Source organism: Cyanistes caeruleus, chromosome 6, assembly GCF_971803275.1.
Source record: "Cyanistes caeruleus chromosome 6, bCyaCae1.hap1.1, whole genome shotgun sequence".
Lineage (NCBI taxonomy): Eukaryota > Metazoa > Chordata > Aves > Passeriformes > Paridae > Cyanistes > Cyanistes caeruleus.
This window is the reverse complement of record NC_141706.1, coordinates 18,694,571-18,703,103: the sequence shown is the minus strand read 5'-3', so window position 1 is coordinate 18,703,103 and position 8,533 is coordinate 18,694,571.

Genomic DNA, 8,533 nt, shown 5'->3' with positions numbered 1-8,533 from the left:
GGAAGGAAGAAAATTGGAAAAGCAGTTGACAGGGTTAGAAGTGCACCATCCATTAATAAAGGCTTTTAAAATTTTAAAAATGAGTCTTCTTTCCTTCCTTTTCAGGTCCCACCATTCCTCTGCAGATAGAAAATAAATATCCCGGAACCAAGCAAATATGATTCCTGTGTTGCTCTGTGCCAAGCAGCCCAATGTTCCCAGAAGGAAACTTGATCCATCATAGACAAGGGTTCTTTCCCGACAAGAACAGAGTTTCATAAAGACAAAAGATATCACTAAGTCAAATTGTCTGAAAACTGAAGAAGACCTTTTCTTTTATGATGTGTTTGTAGACTCAGATTCTCAGAACTTTACAACTAAACTGCTTGATTATTAATGGGCAGTAACTTAAACTTTGCATGCATGATTTACATTACACTGAGTTCCAGTAAGTTTCTATAAAATACTTTGTTCTGCTCAGTAACAATAGTTCTACATCCTGTGCTTCAAAACTGTCTAAATTTTCTTAAACATAACAGCAACTTCAATTGCATTTTCCTGATAAACTGATCTGTAGCAAAAAGAAATCTGTATAAAGAAGTAAACCTTAGAAGCACGCCAAAAATAAGCCACTCATTATAATACATTTACTTCACAATATATAACACAGCTTTTTTTTGAGAAGAAGTATCTTTAAATCATATCCTTTACTACAGCATGAGGTATTGATTTTCATTTAAAAAAAGGAAGTATAGTAGATGACATTGCACCATTTAAAAAAATGTACACAGGGAAGGTGAAAATTATATTGTCATTAACAAATGTAGCAAAACTACCCATTTAAAGGAATCATAGAATCTCGCTGGCTGGAAAAGGCCTCCAAGACCATCAACTTTGGGTAACAATCAAGACCATTAGCTAAAATCCAGTTTGTAACCCAAAGACATTTAGCTAGTTATCATTTCCATGCTTTAAGGAAAAAAAGAGAGAAATAAATTTGTCTACAACTGAAATCCTTTTTTTTTACAGGAACCTAATGGGAACAAGATAGTGCATTGTTTCTTAGATCATGGCCTTTTAAATTCACTATGACTGCTGTATATTATGATTGGCTCAGGCATTTGAGCCAGCATACAATGAATACAGTTGTAATTTTTGCAGTCACAGAGCAATGAATGTTCCATGTTATTTTGCTTGTTGCCTATATGTAGAGAGCAATTTGTGTGGAGAACATTACTGTATCTGTCATGTTCCATCTGAAAGCACTGATGCAGAACTGCTTGGATACAGCAGCACCGTAGTATTGATGCTCATGGCAGAAGAGATTTAGATACCATGAAAAGCTAATGGTGTTAACTAAAGAATTCTTCAATTCACTTCAGCAGAAAGGAAACATTTAAAGGAGAATTAGTTTTAGAATAAATGACAAAAATTCAACACATTGAAATTGTGCAAAGTGCATATTGTAGCAATTATGGAGACTTTGTGATAAAGTACTAATGAGCCAAATTATGGCTGTGCTGTAGACAACTGCCTTTACATGGGATGACTTCTTGTGTTAAAGGCTGCTTACAAAATAATCTTTGTGCTTTAAACAAACATTCTGCAACAGTGCACAGAAATAAGCACCTGGAAAAACTCCCAGTTCCTTTTTTAGCCTATGCACTTCTTACTCATCCTAAAAGATTTGTCTTCTCAATTTCTCCTCTGAAGTGGGCAACAGGGGTAAAGCTGAATTAATTTTGCTGCCTCTTGTTTGGGCTAGAGATAAATGGCTGCAATAAGGAGTGACAATTCTGCTATGGTGAACTCTGTACAGGATCTAGGTAAGAAGTTATGTTCACCTCGTGCTAGAAGAGATGGTCTGAAGCAATCTGCAAAAAAAAGAGGTGTTTTAAAATATGATAATGAGAAGATGGAAGGAGTTTTCTGCTCTGTCCTGCACTGTCAGGAAGCCTGGACATGGACAGTGAGGGCCAGTTAGAAGTGAAGTGTCAGGTTCAAAGCATACCCAGGACTGACTCTGTTGTGTCACATCACTGACCTGGATTGTCTCATCACATCAGTTCCAGGAAGGAAAGAAGTTTTGACTCTGTGTTGAGTAGGACTGTCATCAATTCACAAATAAGTAGTGCCTAAGAACATAAGGTTAATTAAGGACTTGGAGCTGAAATATCCTGTCTCTTAACAAAGCCATCTTAAAATGGTATTCCTGCTCTGCTTTTCTTTTAAAGCAATTAAGGTAAAAATTTGACATGCATTTATTTATATATATATATGTGTATGTATGTAGACGTGAACATACATATAAACTTAGTCAAACTCCAGAATATTAGAATGAACAGAAGAAGAAAATAAAGAGCAGTAACTCTTATCGTAAGAGCCCTGCATTTGAAATACTGCTGAGGATATTTCTTCAAGCTATATCAACTCTCTCCCATTAAAGCAAAGCTACTCTCTTTCAAATATCATCATGGGATTATATGTGTCTCCTACTCACATCTCAAATTTGCTCAGTTTACAAGTGAAAAATATGTCTCCTTCTATGATTTGGCAGCAGCAAATCTCAAGTTGGGACTCCAAAACAAATCTATTATTTTTTATTTTTTTTTCAGTTGTACTTGTATTCCTTCAAATTCTTCTCTTCTTTTTGTGACATTTACCTTTAAGACAGTCAACAATGTTTCAGATGCTGTACTAGGACCAGTATTTTATTTATACAGTATAATTCTCAGGCTATTATTCAATACACTCTGTGGCAAATAAAACAAATTAGATATGGCTTAGATGATTCCTACTGTTGCAATTACTATATTAAGTACTTCCACATAAGAATAGGTGTCTAATTTTTACTCCTAGTTTATCTTCTACAGCTCCTATGTTTATTTCATGGTTCTCAATAACACTCCTAAAAATTATCTGTCTCCAAAATTTTCTTTAACTCTTGTTCTCGTTACAATTCTCATTCAATGTGAAAAAATTACAATGTCTTTGGAGAGACATTACATTCATTTTTTATGTCTATATAAACCTAACACAAAGGAACTACGATCTTTGTTTGAAAAACAAAAACAACAAGGCAACAGAAAAGAAATATAAGTATACCTAGAGGATTTTATGGTTTTGGCAAAAAAAGGTGGAGAAAAAAAATGTGCAAATGTACTGTACTGCAGTTGCTTCAAGTAATTAGATGATTCTGTGAACTGTGGCTTTGAATAAAAACAAACAGGATTTTTTCATATCATCTGTCTGATCCTTGTGACAAATTTTCTTCTTGCAAACATTTTTGAGTATTTATTTGGGATGCTCTATGCTGATTAATATTTTTCATTCCATTTGTGTAAAAATATCAGTTAATATTTCATACTTTCTTTTGCTTCTTTACTTCTTTGAACTTATTTTTAGATATTTCCCTATTCTCTCATGTGTCTTATCAAATAATTGCATTCAGAAATCAAACCTTGTGAACTTAGCAGAAAACTATGTTCAACCCAATTTTACTTTCGATAAAAATACTCCTTTCTGAACAGGTTTTTTGCAGGTAATTTTAACCAAAAAACACCACCAAATGTTTGCAGTCTGCTATTGCCAACTACAATAACATGAAAAAATTCCAAGAAGAGTCAGTATTAGATCAATTTAGAAAGGCACTCAAGAGGGTGTAAAAGGCACCCACCAGGGGTTGACTAGCACTTCAGGTACTACAGTTGAGTAGGGAGCATTTAAATCTATTTTCTTGTGACCTATAAAGACTTCTAAGTGAAGAAAAGAAACAATATTTCAACAAGTACAATCTTTATACATTAATTTGCTGATGCACCAAGTCTTTCCAGGAGACATCAGGGCAAATGTTTCATGTTAAGAGCATACTGTGCAGGGCATACTGTGGTGATTTGTATCATCTGACATGTTGAGGACAAGTAGTCATAGGAAAACATTTCTTAGAATCTAGTTTAGTTAGGAAAAAATATTCAATTTAGCTCTTTTGAAATCCATCACAAAGATGCACAGCATAGATAAATAAATAGGCTAACAGACAAGCTAGCATAGAAACATCTGTACAGAAAACTGTTCCATTTAATAGTAATTTGTCAAGATAACTGTATCAAATTTGGTATAACCACAGATGAAGTCAATATTAAAAAGACTTCAAACTTTCTTATCAGAGTATTAGCAGGCCATAGACATTTATTACCTTTATTTCTGAGGTGGAAGAGACCATTTATGTTTTGTCCTGTACTATTTTAACATTCCCCTTGAAAATAATGACAAAGCTATCAAATACAGGGCTCAGAATTCTTCAAAAGAAAAATTGTGCTATTTAGGCTAATGTAAAAAAAAAATTGAAAAACCAAAAATTCTGTAAAGTAAAAAGCATATCCAAGTAAAGAAAACTCCCCAGGTTTAATTAGCAACCTCTGAAAGCAGATTTGGGAAACATCAGAGGTATGCCTGGAACTTTCAGCTGGTGAAATCCCAGGAGGGATTGTTGGTAGGTACAGTAACAATGCTCTGCAATGAGAAGTGGAAACTGCTCACAGTGGTCCTTGCCAGTGATAATCCTTGTGAGTGATCTCCAGATCCCTTGACATCATTTGCCAGAGCCAAACTAAGCACACCTGGCTTGCACCTGACTCTAACCTCTATGACCTGTCCCCTGCGCTTCAGCATTTTACTGTATCAGTGATTTGATTTAATAGCAAGATGCAAATGTTTCAGTGTTTCATCTCAAATGGGACCAGAAACAAAAAAAACTGTGAATCTTTTTAAATGTTTGTTTGCACTTAACCTGATTTTTTTCAGTGTATAATTAAAATTTCACAGCTACAAGTTTCATAATAAACATTTCTTACAGCCTGTACTGGCTGTAAATCACATCTAATAATTAAGTCTGAATTTTGCAGTAAAAAAAAACCCTACATCCTTCTGAAACTGAATTACTCAAAAAGCTAATATCAGGTCATTACCAGTACATTTTTAAGCAAATCATTAACTTCTATGGTGCATGTACTAATGCTCAAACTTTGTGATTGCTGTGTTCATTTCTTAGACTGTAAATTTAATTCCTTATAGAATAAAAATTATGAGGACATTTCAGTAAACTTGTTGGAGCTATGTCTGTTTCTGTGATGGCAGGATGATTCTAAAATTTTTTGGTTTTTCTTTCTATTCTGTAATTTTCATTTCAGCTAGTGATACTTGAACTGGAGCAGCTAGGAGAAGGGATAGATGCAGAACAATAGGGAATATATTAAAAAATTGTTTTACTGGGAAAAATTAGGTTGGTCAGACAATATTGTCCCATACTGACTACTGGAAATTGTGCTAGCAGAGCTGCTGTGTTTGCTTGGTATTGCAATGCCTTTTCCAGGAGTCATCAAGATGGCAAAATTAAATTGGACAGTGTACAGGAATACAACTTGCAGTTAACAATCCTGCCAGGGAAAAGGATGTAAAGGTTGTCTTGCATTTCTCTAGTCAAATGATTTTGAATAAGCAGTACATCCTCTCCAGAGAAGCTCCTGGTGCATGCATTGAAAAGGTTCACTGAACTTTTTCTATATCTGCAGATAAATCATGCTGACATATTTCTCATATTTTTCTTTTATCTTTATCCAGATGTATTACCAGATATAGGTGAGTAATGTATCTCTTAATAAATATTTATTCTGGCAAAAACCACAAAAGCTCACACAAACATTCATGATAAAATAATGCTGATCAGTGCCAACTTTTCACTTCAAGGGAAATTTGCATTCTATAGCAGAACATTCAAAGCTGTACTTAGTCACCAAAAAAAGTAAAAAATGGAAGTGCCACTTAGGTAACTTTGAAAAAGTAGTTCAACCTTACACTGACTTCAGCAGAGAGTTTACCTTAACTTTCTGTGGCTGAAATGTGACCCAATGAATATGCTTAACCTGTGTTCTTCGTCACACACACACATACACACACACACACAAAGCAGTATACTGTCTCCTCAGCTGGGCAAGACAGAAACCCCTCAAACTGTTAGAATTACAGCAGAATAGCAGCACAAGTGTTTGTTGAGCCCTGTCTGGGTAGTGCAGGTCTGGCTGGGGAAGCCTTGCTCTCACTCCTCCTGTCCTGCTGCAGCCTGACATTGTGACGAGCTTGCAACTAAACACCTCTACACAAACAGCTCCCCAGCACCCTCCTCAAACGGCTGTCTGAAACAATTGGAAGCCCAAACTAACTCTGGAACCAGATGAACCTGAAGAGCCCAGCTCAAGAGCACAAACAGGGAAGAATATGAATTGCCAGATTTTTTGAATAATAGCAAAATTTAAAACGCCTTGGGTACATCCAGGCACAGCTGCAATAGCTAACTTATTAATGTCTTTTCATTGGCAGCCACATCTAAACGATCTGCAAAAGAAACTTTAACGGCTTCTCTTGTCATAAATGATTCAGCTGAAAGATATACAACCTTGTAAGCCAGATGGAGAGATATAAAAGAGGCTAGATCATAGGATATTTGGGTTTTTTCTGGGTGTTTTTCAGGCTATACAGAGAAGTCCCTGTCACTGGTTGATGGAAATAACTCCTAAGGGCCTTGAAGGCATGTCCATTAATATCAGGAAAGGTATTTGTTTCAGACACACTTGCAGAACTTTTGTTAAGGAACTATCCATAGGATTAAAAGTATCAGAGAAATTTGGTGGAGTGGAATGAATATTTTAACCCATATGGAAAAGACACCTTCCAATGTCCAACAAGAGCTTTGAAAGTATGAAAAATTGCATTACTAAAATGATTAATCTTTCTTTCAGCATACAGGTCCAAAAAAAGTCAAAGATTCTTTCTTTTTCTCCCATTAATTTAGCCAAAATTACAATGAGACAAAGGTATAAAAGAGATAAAAACACCACTGCAGTTAAAATCATAACCACTGACAACAACATCACAGGAATAATTTGTACGTGATTGTGATTTTAGCTATTATCAGCCTTGCTGACTCTTAGATCCTATTGTTTAAAAACATTTTATGTTTTGCAGGATATCCAAATAAGACACTACTTTTCAGTGACCAGCAATGACTCTCAGGCCCTCCTGTCCTCTTGCTTAGTATCAATAGTATCTTCCAGATTCATCCTGGCATGCCAGATCAGTCAAGATAAGCTACTGGCCAGTCCTTCCTCCCTGGTGAGTAAGTAACACCAAGGTCATGATTGAAGTGAAGTACCTAGGAATGAACTAGCCTGGATTTTATTCTTCTCTAAATGAACATAACCTTTATTGTCAAAGGGCTGAAAAAGACTGTTAGAAAACACCCAGTAAACAAGCGGCTTGCAAAACAAGGTAAAGACAAGAAAAAGTGTCTTGCAAAAACAAGGTTCTATAAAATTGTAAGTTACAGGAAGAAGCAAGGGTCAACATGGCTACTTAACTTTGCCTTCCTATTCTTAATATAGTGCAAAATAGAGCAGAAATAAGGGTTATTGGAAATATTTTATTCATACTTTTAGCACATATATACGTGATTATAATATCTAAAAGTAAATGAAATATCAGGTTGTTGCTTTATAATTGAACTAGAAGAAAAGCAACAGAACAGATTTTTTTCCTTCTGTTTTTTCCCTGCATTTGGTAAGAAATCTATGCCCATTAATCTTACTCTACTGGGTTTACATGACCGGGTTTGGAAGTGAGAGGACTACAGGGATGGCTTCTCTGAGAAGCTGCCAGAAACTTGCTCTGTGTCCAGCAGAGCCAATCCCAGATGGGCCAACACAGATGTGCTGCTGGCCAAGGCTGGGCCATTCAGAAATGGTGGCAACACCTCTGTGATGAGACATTTAAGAAGGAAAAGAAAATATTATTGCACAGATATAATTGTGGCACGGTTAGAGCAGAATTAGAATATGTGAGAGGAACAGCCCTGAAGACACCAAGGGCAGTGCAGAAAGAGGGGGAGGAGGTGCTCCAGGCACTGGAGCTGAGATTCCTTCCCCTGTAGCCTGTGGTGAAAAAGATGAGCCCCTGTAACCCATGGAGGAGACCCACACCAGAGCAGGTGAATGCTCAAAACAGGGCTGTGAACCCATGGGAAACCTGTGCTGGAGCACACTCCTGGCAGGGACCTACAGGGACCTGGCAGGGACCTGGAGAAAGGAGCCCATGCTGGAGCAGGTTTTTTGGTAGCACTTGTGACCCCCTGGGACACAGGAGCTGGAGCAGCCTGTCCTTGAAGAACTGCACCCAGTGCAAGAGTGGCTACCTTTGCAGCAGTTCATGGAGAACTGTCACCTGTGGGATGGACTCACGTTTGAGGAGTTCATGGAGAACTTCATGGAGACCCCATGCTAGAGAAGAGGAAGGACTTCTCTCCCCGAGCAGCAGCAGAAACAAAGTGTGATGAACTAACCATTATCCCCATTCTCTGTCTCCCTGTGTCACTGAAGAAGAAAGTAAATCTGGAGAGACGTGTGTGGGGAAGGTGTTTTTCAGAGTTATTTTACTTCTCATTATCCTGCCTTGATTGTTTTAGCAATACATTTATTTAATATCTTCAATTTGAGTCTGTTTTGCC